Raw genomic sequence first — 12,787 nt, 5'->3', positions numbered from 1 at the left:
CTTGTTAAAGTTCAGAACGATGAAGGATACCAAAGAAAATCACAAACCGAGTACGATGTTGGATGTGCAGCTAATAATAACGGTTGTACAAAATATATCGTGAAAATGAAAGACAATGAATACTCTAGTACCTTTTTATTCTTTCTGTGACGTTTGTTATCTAAATGCATATTATATGCATGTTTTCGTGAAAATCGTAGAAGATCACATTTGCATGACGTTCAAATAACGTCCAAAGTTTGTTTTTGATAGGTTTATTCCAACTATGTTGCACTTTTTCTTCTTTTTTTTTTGTGTAGATGTGCTAACTGATCGGGAATAGACTGAACTCGTATAGTATGTGGCACTCGATAATGGTGAGATACGGACATCGACGAGTTGCTGCGATCACGACTTCCGTGATCATCGTGCTGGTGATCGCATCACGAAGTATTCCAAGACGAGGAGCCCCGACGATCTCGCTGGACATCGTGCAGGGTCTCGGTGAAGTCAACAACAATGCCTTGCGAATAAGCGACGGCGACGTAAGTTGTTGTTTGTTTGTTTGTTTTTCTCTGAACATACATTGTCTTTTCTTAAATAAGCGTCATAAATTCATGTCCTCCGTTGGAATTTTGAAGCTATCTTTTTTTTTTAATTATCTTTTTTTTTTTGTTTCCATGAAAATATAGTGTAGGCCTATACAATTATAATGATGATAATATCCAGTAGAATAAGGAAGATTTTGGTAACTAATAAACTCAGACAAGGCACAATGTACAACATTATAAAATTATTGAGTATGGGGATAGCACGCATTTTACTATCAAAATGGAGAGTATAATCTTGATACGAATGTCTTATGCAAAATTAATGTTTCCATCCCAGAAAAAAAAAATAAATGTGGTTATTCGAGACCATGGAGTAATATGTGTTAAGTTTAGGTCCCTGAGCGATGGTGAACACATCAGAAAGGAAAGCAATCTTATACACAAATGTTAAACAAACATCGATTTCATGTACTCTTTGTATAATACACTGTACTGTGAAACGTTATTTGAAGTGAGTCGAAAAGACAGCAAAAAAACTTATATATTTCTATGGAGATTATGAACGGAATCTTATTTAAAATCTTCTATTCCGCACACATGAAATTCATTCATTGCCTATGGATTTCACGGCATAATCTACCCTTCCGCCAACAATTTGAAACGAAATTTGATATAGCAAAGGAAAATTTCTCTTCTCTGATTTCAGAAAAGTGTTGAAAATTTCGAAGCGAAAAGATCAGCTACTCGGGAGCCGTACATTGACGTGCCTCTACCGTTTTGCGCCAGCGATTTATCGAACACCGATCGCAATCGCTTCGTTCGCCAATTCCCACGATACAACCCAAGGGATTGGAAAAACGACACCGACGCGACCAGCCGGCTGAACTCGGATTTCTATATTATCGAGAAGAAGCATCAGTATCGAGTATGTGATCGGGTGCAAGTCCTCATCAGGGCGCGAAACGGACGCGGCGAGCCCAAGCGATTCGGCGGAGACTATTTTCGTGCGCGACTCGTGACCAACGATCACAAAGGGCATGTCTACTCGTCGAAGTCGGACGGCGAGGTTGTCGACAACGGCGATGGGACATACATGGCGACGTTTACACTGAAATGGCCAGGAGATGTAAGAATTCATGGGTACAATTGAGTTCCTTGGGGTTAATACTAGATGGCTTCCACTATAATTCGTGACATTAAAACGACTTTTTGATATCATCGGTTGATCTCTTTATACCCTTTTCTTTGTCGGATGTCAACAAAAGTTGAAATGTCTTAAATTCTTTGGCAATGGATTTAACCTATCCAGAGCAATGCCCTGTACACTATTATCATTATCTTATCATGATTATCAAGGATGTTAAGACATCCATATGCCTTTACAGATTTATGAATTCAATTCAGACCAGCAAATATTTCAGATGATGAGGTAAGAAATAGATAGTTACTTCTATCGTCACAATTAATCAAATACTAAGTATTTTATCAATTTGTTCAATTTGCTTAATTTATCGTGCATTTTGATGTGAGATCGAGATTGTTTCCTTGATCGTTTGTTCGTAGGTGGTGATTCGTGTCTATCTCGTGCACCCTAGCGAGGGAACGTACGTCCTGAGATCACAGCGAGACACGCACGACTCGAGGTACTCGTACAAGGGCACGTACTGCTCGTCGGATGGTCGTACCACAGAGGAGAGAGAGTGTAACGTCTATATTTCAGCCAAGGTACGAATCACCTTAAGGTGTTGTTTCGTTTTGTTTTGTTTTGTTTTTGTTTTTGTTTTCGTTAGATACATAGTTTGTCTGTTTTGTTGATGTCTTTGTATACAACCCGATATGGGGCACCTACTTGACACATACTAAGAGGAAATCCGTGATTACGATTTCGACAGCTGCTGACCTCATAGAAAGGATGATCACAGTAATACCCTACCACATAGTTTAACAATGAAGAAGGGATATTTCTTTTCACAGCTAGGTATACCATGACTTCATTTCTGTTGTTGTTGTTGTTGTTGTTGTTGTTGTTGTTAGTCCTCATCGAGCAGTATCTCGAGCAGTATCTATAGATACAGCCTTAAAATGTGATTTTGGTCACAAGTCCTTTGAAGTTGCAACATTCCGGTATTCAGAATGCTCGGAGGGATTTTCTTTTCTTTTTTTTTTCTTTTTGCAAACACCCCATACCCCCCCCCCCCCTCGCTACGCTGTTTTCCAAACGCACCACAAACGGCAACATATCCGCAGAAGAAAACGATAGGAGCACTTTCCACCAATCAAAAATCATCGCAGCGTTTGGTGCGCGCGCAACTTTCTAAACTGAGCATGCGCGAGATCAGTGAGCTCTCTTGGCGTGCGAGGATCTCACGCACAAGCTCCCTGGAGTGCAGCTAAACAGGTGCTGAAGTGTCTCTGGAGCTCGTCATAAGAGTCCTTAAAGATGTTTAAGAAGTTATTTCCGATCAGAACCAAATGTGTTACTATGAAATATTAACAGATTGTATAAATCATAGCTCGAAATGTCTTCTGACTTTTTTCTTTCTACTGCATCGTCAAATTTCAAAAAGATATCCTAAAAATCGACAATCAGCAATCTGTATTCTTTACGGAGCAGTCATCATAAGTGCAGACAAATAGAGCGATTATCTGTAATGCATGAATTTTCATCGTTCCTGTGGAATGATATCGAATAAAGTATTAATCAAGTGCGAAGTCAATGTTTTGTCTGATGCCGTGTCACAATGTACATGAAATGGATTCAGAAAGTGACTGGGAAAGTTCTTCGTTTATTCCTTATCCCATTCCCAATCTCCTCCTCCTCCTCTCTCTCTGCCGTTCATCCCATACGATAACCTTATACCCTCTTCTCTTTCTTGTATCTTTACTGTCTTCTGCCCTTTTATTCTCTCCCCCCATTTTTCCCCCCTAACTTTCATCTCATTCAAATTCAGTTTCAGTTTCAGTAAGTTTTATTTCTCCACTTGTACATAACAGAAAATAAGGATAACAATATCGAATATAATTATCATTCACAAGTCATGAAAGTATAACCAAAATTTCGCATTACAAATGAAATATACAATCATGATTGTGAAGTAATACACGTGTACATAGATTATAAATAATACATTCATTTCTCTGAGTCCTCCCCTCCTACTCCTCCTCCATTTCTTCTCTCTTAACCATAATTCCTTCCTCTTTCCACTTCTCTTATCTCATTCCTCTTCCTCCTCTTAATTTGCCTAATATCTTCTCCCTTCCCTCCATCTTCTATACCCCTCCTCCTCTCATCTTCTCTTCTATACCACCAATTCTTCGTTTCTCCACCGTCCCTCCCCCTTCATCTGCCTCCTCCTCCTCTTCTCTATATCACCCATCCGTCCTATTTTCCCTCATCTCCGCTCGACCACACCCTTCCCGTCCCCCTCCCATCTTCTCTTCAACATACTTTCCCTCTTTGCTTTCCTCCTCTTCCTTCTCCCCATCCTCCAAGTGCAAACATGTAGTGGTTGCTTGCACTCTCAAATTCCTGCCTATCACTGTTTTCCTTCCACTTCTAGTATAAGATATTGGGTAGCGTCACATACTGCCATAGTTTCTCCTGCGTTCTTTTTTTTTTCAACTGCATTACAGCTGGCTGATACAATGTATATCACATAATTAATAGTTGCGGCTTCTGTTTGTTTGTTTGTTTGTTTGTACATTTCCGTCTGTGAAGATGGCTGGAGAGCCCATATTCAGCTATGTTAAGCTGGTCTTCCATGGGGTCCAGTTGGATGTGAGGTGGGACCACTTCACCGGGTTAAACACCCTGCTCTTTGCGATGAATGAATGAAGCAGGATCTTTTACGTGCATGAGTTGTGCCTCTCTCATACACGGGACCTCCATTTTATGTCCTATCCGAGGGACAGAGTGTTTTGCCTCTTGCAAGAGGGGACGGTATGCTTACACACAACATTGCTCAGTCCAGACTCGGGTTCGAACCCGGGCCCATAGGATCGTGAGGCAGACACGCTACCGACTGAGCCAACTCACCGCCCTATTGGGCTCTGTTGGGACCTACACTCAACAAGCTCTGCTTTTATAGTGCAGGTTCCATCGTATTTTTCTATAGCATTCTTTTACTTTGATTGAAATTGACACATCGACCGCTATAATAAACTATGTTTGCATTATATATATATATATATATATATATATATATATATATATATATATACATATATATACATCTTATGTATTTTCCATCGAGAAATACGAAAATAACACTGAAATTGAAAAAAAAATTGAAAATTGTCCCTCTTGCTCTCTCCTTTCCTTCCGCTTCATCGCAACTCACAACCCAGAGCCACCACGTGTGCAAGTTCACGGACCGGCGAACCCAGCACCAGTGGTACTGCCTGCACCCAAACCGCGAGTCCGGACTCGACTGCTCCAACTGGTGCAAGCACCGCAGTGACAGCCGCGGGGCGAACGCCGTCATGCTAACTTCTATGACAGAGAAGGAAAAATCTGTCTTCAAAACGTAAGTGGAGCACGAGATTAAAGCTCAGTGGATATGACCAAATTGATGATGATGATGATGATGATGATGATGATGATGATGATGATGATGACGATGATTATGATGATGATGATGATGTGATGGTGATGATGTAGGCCTGTTATAATGATGATAATAATAAAAAAAAAAATCACTATTCCTATCATCATCACTTTCATTAATATTGTTACTTTCATTACTACATGTTCTATCTGTTATCAGAAGAGATGCACCAGGCACAGGAACTTTTGCAAAGAATTGAAACATAAGTGCATGGCTTAAACGCAAAGAAAACAAAATTTATGTCAAGCAACCAGGTTGGTGTTGTGAAGCTACACACACAGGATGGGGCTAGACGATGTACAAGATTTCAAGTATCTAGGCTCATGGATGAAAAGTACGGCTAGGGATGTCAAGCAGAGGAAAGCGGCAGCATGGCGTGCCTGTAACAAACTCAATAAGCTTTGGAAGTCATCTCTCTCAAGAGAATTCAAACTCCAACTATTTGCAGCAGCAGTGGAGACAGTACTACTGTATGGCTCTGAGGCATGGACGGTCACACCAAAAAATTGCTAAAGAACTTGATGGCTGCTACACACGCATGCTAAGAGTCGTTCAAAATGTTAACTGGAGGTTGTTAATGACCAACACAGAACTGTATAGGGATCTACCTAAAATAAGCCAGAAGATTAAGATGAGGAGGCTTCGCTTTGCCGGCCACTGCTTCAGAAGCAATGAGTGTGTTTCTAAACTGATACACTGGAAGCCCAAGCATGGGAGCAGGAAACCAGGCAGACCAGTGATCAACTTTTTTGTCGACATGCTTAAGAGAGACACTGGTCTAGACACCAACAAGATAAAAACCGCAATGCTGGACAGACAAACTTGGAGTGCAATATTATTGTGGATCGAGAACACCATTCGAATTAAGCAAGTAAGCAAGTAAGCATTACTACATTACACAGTATGAATATCATTGATATTATTATATTATTATCATTATCATCGTCATCTTCATTTTCATTATCATTTTTTTTTCTTTTTAATGTACCATCATTTTGGACATGTCTTGACGTTCCGATTGCTCATACAGAAATTGAGAATGTCAAGAATTGAAGACTGACCCGACTACACAATCATTCATACTTTGCTCATTCAGCAGTGTAGATCTATACCTGATCGAAGGAAGAGGACACCTTATACGAGTCTTCTAAAGTGCAGTATACAGTCAAGCCTGTCGATAGCGGCCACCCAAGGGAGACCCCCCAAAAAAGTGGCTGCTGTAGACAGGTGGCCGCTATAGACAGGGTCTTTAACATGGCTTTTCTCTTGGGGGCATTGTGTTAAGTGTTCGCCGCTATAGACGTAGGTCGCTATATACATGTGTGACTGCATGTATCCCACTTGTATAGCGTACAGGTCTACCTTTCAATGCTCATGGCGCTTCAAAAATGAAAAGATAGATATATACATGCATATTGTACATGTTCAAACATGTCAACAAAGATTTTAAAAAATGGCAAACAAAAAACAGATATATAACAAATAAAGAATACAACATTATACCAAATAAAAGATACAATATTGTTCCGAACATTAATGACAGCAATTACAGTCCTCAGTGTGAGAGGAACAGAACCGTTTTAAGTTTGGATTTGAATGTCTCTGTAGATGACAATTGCCTTAACTGAATAGGTAACTAATTCCACAATTATGGTCCCATAACGGAGAAAGCACGATCGCCCCATGCATGTTTTACTCTGGGTGTTTGGGGGTAACAATGCATCTGATGATGAACGTAGACTTCGTGTCGGATGACTGGATGAGGGATGATATCCAAGAAAAAGAGAGAGATTGTCATTATCAATTCCCTTCCGGAATGTATGTCAGGTCTGAGCACTAGAAAACGACAGCAAACGGAAGACGATTTTGATGCGATGCCTTCATTTTCTTGTATACTGAATATTACAACACGCAGGGTGGTACAGGCGGTTTTGACTTGTGATTGATTTCACTTGAAGTTGGTACACGCACTCGCTCCTTGCAATTAATTACTTTGCGGGGAGCCACCAGGAAGCCATCAACAACTGGCAGAGGATATGACTCTTGTCAGCTACTATAATTCAATTCAATTCAAACTTTATTTTTAATTTTTTTCAACATGAACGTACAAAGTAACGTGTGAAATTGGACGAACATTTTATCCAATGACACACAGGAAGCTAAGAGTGAGTACAAGAAGATGCATAATCGTATCAGTGCGATTACCCCTGGAGGACAATCTTCATGATCTTGACCCCCGGCTAAATACTTGTTGGTGATAAGGTTCGAGTAAAGATTATAGGTTTGGGGTTAGAGTTTGGGTAAGGGTTAGGATCAGGGGAAGGGTCTGGGGTAATTGTCCAGGGGGTAATGTTACTCTAGAACGGCATGACATAATTTATACAGACATGCCTATATATATACTATGAATATACTCTATATGCTATATCATATATATATCCCCACCATTATGTCTTGTATACTACACAGCAATCTTATTTTGATGTTTATGATGACTATATTAGCCCCCAAGCTTTTGAATTTGAATGATTTCAAAGTCATAGCTATAATACTGAATTTTAACTGACTTGCCGTGAGGATAAGATGACGGTTTAATTCAAAGACTATAATAGAAAACGGTAAAGGACTCAAAAAAGTAATGCTTACCCCATAACGTTTGCGGCGATTCTTTTTTTTTCTTCAAAGCTGATTTTTCATCTTTGCCATTATTCACTGTTCCATCCCCGATATAAGCACACACACACACACACACACACACACACACATACTTTTGAAATGCAGTGCGACATGACCTTTGGCGCCATGCCAATGCAATGATATTCATCTTCTGCAACAGACACTTCCCAGTTTTGACAGACGCAACGATCACAGCGGCTTAGGCCCTTTTATGCCAGAGTTTTTGCCAAAATGTCAAATGAAGAAGGTTAAAAAATAATTCAAATCCGTAATTAAATTTATGGAGAAAATTCATTGTCTCATTGTTTGCCGTTTGAGTGATAGATGTCCTCATTCAATGTCCCTCAATAAAGTGTTGGCAAACCGTTCGTCATATCTGCATGAATTCAGGGATTGTACAAGACGTATAATCCGTGATATAGGTTAATCCCGTAGACCTTGCAGTGTTTTCTGAATAAGCGCATACTAGAATATGATTGTTTATATATCATATGCAACTGTTAATCGAGGCCGGATGCAGCTACCTACATAATATGCGTACTTTAATGAAATCTGGCTCATCATAGATGAAAAGGCGATGTGTTTGCGTTCACAATCACTGCTTTTCCTGAAAGTTTAACTTTTTTTCATAACAAACGTGCATGAATTAAGCCATCCCAAATGATAACGTAATACACACGCATACATTATAGGAATATAATATATTTATGAAAGTTTAGTAGGCCTATGTCTAGCTCTCTATATCATAGACAGATCATAGATAATTATCATAACGTTCCTTAAGTTAAAGCATACACTATTTTTTCAGACGTAAATAGGACAAGTGTGGCAGAATCCCTTTAGATAAAGATTCGATAATACAAAACGATGTAGGGTTCGTTATTCCAAAAGTTGGTTAGTACGTACTTTATCTATACATTCTCGGATTCACGAACCCATGCACTTTCATTTTCAGTTTAACAAACTTTCGGAATAACGAACCTTATTTCATCTTAGGAATTACGAACCTCGAAATAACACACTTGGAATAACGCTAAATGATGTTCGGATTAAGGAACCTTCGGAATAAAGAACATCTCCTGTTCGTGTATTTATTTATTTATTTATTTATTTATTTATTTATTCACTTATTTATGTGTTTATTTATTTATTTGTTCATTCATTCATTTATTTCTTAACTGGTATTTCTTTTTTTCTTTCTTTCTTTCTTTCTTTCTTTCTTTATTTATTTATTTATTTATTTATCTATTTATCTATCTATTTATATATTTATTTATTTGTTTACTTATCTATCTATCTATCTATCTATCTATTATACTTATATCTAATTCTTCTGAGATAGTATCTCATGAGGTTGCCTCATGTAATAGGATGTTCACAGCTTTGTTTTATCATCATCAGGAATAAATTGAAACGAAGATATTCTGTTTGAAATGACCATCATCAGGAATAGATTGAAACGAAGATATTCTGTTTGAAATGACCATCATCAGGAATAAATTGAAACGAAGATATTCTGTTTGAAATGACCATCATCAGGAATAAATTGAAACGAAGATATTCTGTTTGAAATGACCATCATCAGGAATAAATTGAAACGAAGATATTCTGTTTGAAATGACCATCATCAGGAATAAATTGAAACAAAGATATTCTGTTTGAAATGACCATCATCAGGAATAAATTGAAACAAAGATATTCTGTTTGAAATGACCATCATCAGGAATAAATTGAAACAAAGATATTCTGTTTGAAATGACCATCATCAGGAATAGATTGAAACAAAGATATTCTGTTTGAAATGACCATCATCAGGAATAGATTGAAACGAAGATATTCTGTTTGAAATGACCATCATCAGGAATAAATTGAAACGAAGATATTCTGTTTGAAATGACCATCATCAGGAATAGATTGAAACGAAGATATTCTGTTTGAAATGACCATCATCAGGAATAAATTGAAACGAAGATATTCTGTTTGAAATGACCATCATCAGGAATAAATTGAAACAAAGATATTCTGTTTGAAATGACCATCATCAGGAATAGATTGAAACAAAGATATTCTGTTTGAAATGACCATCATCAGGAATAAATTGAAACGAAGATATTCTGTTTGAAATGACCAATCTTCCTCCCTGGTCTCTTCTCTTCTCTTCTCTTCTCTCTATCATGTCTTTCCCTTCCCATCTCAACTTGTTATGTCTATACTCTCTTTATTTCTTACTTTCTCCTATTTTCTCTTAATTAACCCGTTGTCTACGCGAACCCGGTGCCCCCTGTTTTGAAGCAATGGAAATTCGAGTAATCTCGAAGCAACTGGTTAAGAGGATCTTCAGTTATTGAATTCATACCGTATCAATTACGTACATGCTATTTCCCGCGTCCATTTTTTTTTTCTGAACGATGTAATGCAAGCCGTGCTTTCTATACTTGAAGGCTGCCCCCATTTTTGTTCAAACGACTATTTCGTATGACCTTTTGTTACTAAAATATTCGTTTTTAATATTATTTACCTCATGAAAAACAAAGTGTACTGTATTGTTATAATCATTGTAATTCAGACATATTTGTTTTATTGGTTTCGTGAACAAAAACTCTAAATTGATTCAAATTGATCAATTAAACAAATAACTGTCCAGCTGTCCCTATATGCAGCAGCTTACCCTAGAAATATTTAATGTGCGTTGTTTTATCATTAAAACAGTCTAGGCTTATTGTTCCATATGGCAGAGCTTCATGAAATAATAATAATAATGATAATAGTGGCTACTTGTATAGCGCACAGGTCCACTTTTCAGTGCTCATGGCGCTTCAAAAATGAAAAAATATCATATATTTACATGCATATACATATTCAAACATTTCAACAAAGAAAAAAAAATGGTAAACAAAAGCAAATATATATACCAAATAAAGAATACAACATATATCAATTAAAAATACAACATTAATCCAATATTAATGACATACAGCAATTACAGTCCTCAGTATGAAAGGAACAGATAAGTTTTAAGTTTGGATTTGAATGACTCTGTAGATGACAGTTCCCTTAACTGAAGAGGTAACTGATTCCACAATTTTGGTCCCATAACGGAAAAAGCACGATCACCATACCCATGTTTTACTCTGGGTGTTTGGATCAAAATATGTGATCAAAGTTCATTATTTTGTACAAATCAGGGAGGTGAGAAGTCTCCTCTCACCTCCCTGATACAATACAGAGAGGTAATACGTTAGAGACAAGAATATGACACTGCTATCATTACATGACACAGGGCGTCCTTGTACAGCTGTACATCATTTCTCGCGTACTGTTTTGCATTTAAACGTGTTCATTTATCATGAGTGGAGCTTGAAACGGGGGCCTGCTGTACGCAGGTACATTGTACTTCAATTATCGAATTGCTGCTGTCAGCTCGGGTAAATTCGGGACACACTGCTCGACAGCCTCATAAAATCCCGTCGTTAATGCGTAGAGAAAGGGTACAATAGGGAGCGCACTGTGCAGCTATACTTCCGTTGCTATGGGTACCAACACCAAGCAACCACGTAGCGTTGTACCAGCTGCATGATAACGTTGCTATGGCAATGCCTACCTCTAAACCTCTTCTCGTGGGAGCTTTAGCCTTAGATTGAGACACTCGTGACCATTCTTGCCATGGTAATTACCTTTCTGCAAGATCACACAGATTTCACTGCAAGTCTGGTTCTTGATTAAAGACTGTTTTAATGCTCCACCAACCGTGGTTGCCCGTCTGTTTATTTTTTCTCGCTTGCATGCATATTATTATTATCTGCTAAAATTTGGTGACAGAATATTCTATTCAGTACCAGCGGCAGGTTAATCCCTCTCAATGAACACGATCTCAATGAACATCACTGTAAAGCTCCTATATTCCTCCATATTATATCTTCCGTCATGCAAAATCACAGGGTGCAACACAACGGAAGATTTTCAAAGGAGAGGTTTATACCAACTAAAAATGAGATACATCAGAAATAAGATTAACTATAAGATATTTCTTTCGTCTCATTCTCTCCGGCTCTCCTTCCTTCTCTCTGTCCCTCTCTCTCCCCATCCCTCTCCCCTCTCTCTATCCATCCATCTATTTATCTATCTATCTATCTATCTAGTTATCTAGCTATTAATCTATCTATCTACCTATCTATCTATCTATCTATCTATCTATCTATCTATCTATCTATCTATCTATCTATCTATCTATCTAATCTATCTAATCTATCTATCTATCTATCTAGCTAGCTAGCTACCTAGCTATTAATTTATCTATCTATCTGTATATATATATATATATATATATATATATATATATATCTCATGTCTCTCTCTGCCCTTCCCTCTCTCTGTAGTCTCATTTCTAAAGATTTCTAAAGATGCTTCCATCGTCTCATCTTCCCCATCTCTCCCTCCTTTTCTCTCTCCTTCAACTATCGATCTATCTCTGTATGTGTATATATCTATCTATCGACCTATCTGTCTCTCTCTCTCTATCTTACTACGTGTTATCTGTCTATCTACAAATGTATCTATTTATCTATCTATAGGGCCCCGATTTTTTCTCTCTCTCCTCTTTCTTTAAAATAATACACACACACACACACACACACACACACACACATATATAAACATATTTATTTATAGGGCCCCAATTTTTCTCTCTCCTCTTTCTTTAAAACACAACATGATATATATATATATATATATATATCTTCATCTCTCTCTCTCTCTCTCTCTCTCTCTGTATTCTTATTTCTCTCTGTCACAACAACAGTCTTTTAGTCTTTTACAAATGAGTTATATAGTTTGTATTTGTGAATCTATAACAAGACTATGAAATATTCACTACATTGAACAAAGCATTATTATCTGCAAAGGTAAAAGTACGAACAGAAAAGACGAATCAAAGGAGTTAGACAAGGAGTATAAAAGGAGTGTTAAAGGAGTATG

The 12,787-nt window shown here is 37.8% G+C and overlaps 1 pseudogene; it reads left to right on the top strand.

Annotated features, from left to right (window-relative positions):
• The first annotated feature begins 338 nt into the window (after window positions 1-338).
• The window catches only part of LOC140241217 (NXPE family member 3-like), a 17,255-nt pseudogene continuing 4,806 nt past the window's right edge, over window positions 339-12,787 (top strand).

The sequence above is a fragment of the Diadema setosum genome, chromosome 17, assembly GCF_964275005.1.
Source record: "Diadema setosum chromosome 17, eeDiaSeto1, whole genome shotgun sequence".
Classification (NCBI taxonomy): Eukaryota; Metazoa; Echinodermata; class Echinoidea; order Diadematoida; family Diadematidae; genus Diadema; species Diadema setosum.
The sequence above is the reverse complement of the archived record's forward strand: the minus strand, read 5'-3'. Positions and strand labels throughout refer to the sequence as shown.